Source organism: Cynara cardunculus (assembly GCF_001531365.2).
Source record: "Cynara cardunculus var. scolymus isolate 2C chromosome LG 3, CcrdV1, whole genome shotgun sequence".
Taxonomy (NCBI): Eukaryota; Viridiplantae; Streptophyta; class Magnoliopsida; order Asterales; family Asteraceae; genus Cynara; species Cynara cardunculus.
The window spans coordinates 28595522-28598187 of record NC_037530.1 but is presented as its reverse complement, the minus strand read 5'-3'; positions in this window follow the sequence as shown (position 1 = coordinate 28598187).

The window sequence follows — 2666 nt, the reverse complement described above, 5'->3', positions numbered from 1 at the left end:
CATGCAACTATTTTAAAAATAAATCACGTGTAACTCACAATACATGGCGTAGCCCAAACCGATCTTTGAAGTGGCTAGCGTCTCCTCGATTGGTGCCAAACTAGCTACGAGTTAGAGCATCGTCAACTCTCATTACAGCGTCCACCGTCGCCTTTTCTCACAATAGTTCTCCTTCTTAACCCTCAAACTACACATAACGCTACAAACTCCCATTTTATACTAAGTCCCATCGACGATTTCACGGAAATTGAAACGAAAAGCCATAATAAATGGTCGTAGGTTTCATGACCATTGAGTTTTCTGTCATTAAATTGCATTCAATTTTAGGGTCTAAACTTTTCACTTTGATCGCTTTACACTATAAGTCCTTGAAATTTAACGACTAACAATTCATTTCCTCTTTTTTTTTTTTGGTTATTTCAAACTTTCCCCCTTAACAAAATTTCGTCCTCGAAATTTGCCTATGCAAATAAATGATGTATCAACTCACTATATCATCAATACTTTGAGTTCATATTATTCTCAAACCTAAACATATTCTCTCCCCACTAAAGCAAATCAGTGGGAGTTTGTCACCAAAACTTTATCCACCAACACCACTCTACATTTATTTTATCTCATCTTACCATGTGTTTTGCATAAACACATCTCTATCAATGTCATATATCTAATGATATTAAACCTTCTAACGACTTCTCTACTTTAAGCTGGTTTAAGACTAACCCCAAATTAACTTAAATCACCACTCTCATCAATATAAATCAATCTTTAGTCACACCTCTATCAATAATAAAATCTTCAATTCTCAGTTTAAGTTTAGGTTTCAGTAACCTAATTCACTTAAGCTTTACTCTGATACCACTTGTAACATCCCAAAATTTCGAATACTTAAATATAACAAAACTAGTATCCCAAGATCAAACACTTACATTGTAGCGAAAATAAAATTTCTAATCTTACAAATTACATCACCATCTAAATTACAATCTTGAGGAGCATAACTATGCTCTATATAACAATGTCTTGATCTGCACATATCCTTCTTTGGAGTTAATCCTTATATCTCTTTATTGCACTTTTCTTTCCACTTTAAAGCCGCCTGGGTAAAAAACGTTTCAAAAGAGTTTTGGTTGAGTCTTAGGCCCAGTGAATCCACGGTTTTCATGCATGAACAACAACTTTTATAGTAAACAATTTTCACGAAACTTCATAAATTAGCATGCCTTGATGAGAATAATACTTTTCACAAAATAATATCTTATAGTGCGTGTCTACATCACAAAGCAACGGTGTCATGGGAGATGTCTACCTCACACAACATTACCTAGCGAACTCACACAGCATGTCCGCACTTACGACTTAGACAAGCTAACAAAGCATGCTTGTCTTTACAAAATCATACCATAGTACATCCCCATTGACACACAAATACACAAAACACATATTATAAAAATATCGAACTTTTCACGTATATATAGCATATCAAAAATCTCGAGAAACTTCAGACAACTTTTGGATAATAAGAATGCAACCATTTTAAAAATAAATCACATGTAACTCACCATACAGGTTATAACTCCAAACCGTTCCTCGAAGTTCCTCATGTTCTCCCAAAAAACGCATCAAACTTGTTGCGCTTCACCAAATCATTCTCATCTTTCACCTCTCTTATACGAGTTTCCTTCCCCGAGAATTTGTCATCTCTATGCTTGAAGACCTCCCCATATATATATACTTAGTCATCGGCGGTTTCACGGAATATGAAACGATAAGCCAAGATTAATGGTCGTAGGTTTCATGACCATTAGGGTTCCTGACATTAAATTATATTCAATTTCTTTCCTCTTTTTTTTTGGGTTATTACAAACTTTTCCCCTTAACAAAATTTCTTCCTCGAAATTTACCCTATGCAAATAAATGAGGGCATCTCAATCCCGTCTCCTTATCAAGTTCCCAAGTAGCCTCCGAACCATTATGACGTCTTTTCTTTAAAGAAACTAATCCCGTAAGAACCCTTAGATCTTCTCATATAGTTTACATATTGTTTCGACATTCCAACTCTTGATTGTAAAATCCTTCAACTAGTCATGCACCCAATCAAGATCATAAGCTCATATCATGGATCTGATGCCATAGTTGATTACACGAATAACCTCATTGTTAATCTTATATCTATTTTATCTCATCTGACCATGTGTTTTGCATAAACACATCATAAACACATCTCTATCAATGTCATTATATCCAATGATATTGAAACTTCTAACGACTTCTCTACTTTAAGCTGGTTTAAGGCTAACCCCAAATTAACGTAAATTATCACTCTCATCACTATAAATCAATCTTTAGTTACACAAATATCAATAATAAAATCTTCTATTCTCAGTTTAAGTTTCGGTTTCAGTAACCTAATTCACTTAAACTTTGCTCTGATACCATTTGTTACATCCCAAAGTTATGAATACTTAAATATAACAAAACCAGTATCTCAAGATCAAACACTTACATTGCAACGGCGTCATGGGAGGTGTCTACCTCACACAACATTACCTGGCGAACTCACACAGCATGTTCGCACTTACGGCTTAGACAAGCTCACAAAACATGTCCGTCTTTACAAAATCATATCGTAGTACATCCCCATTGACACACAAATACTCAAAACA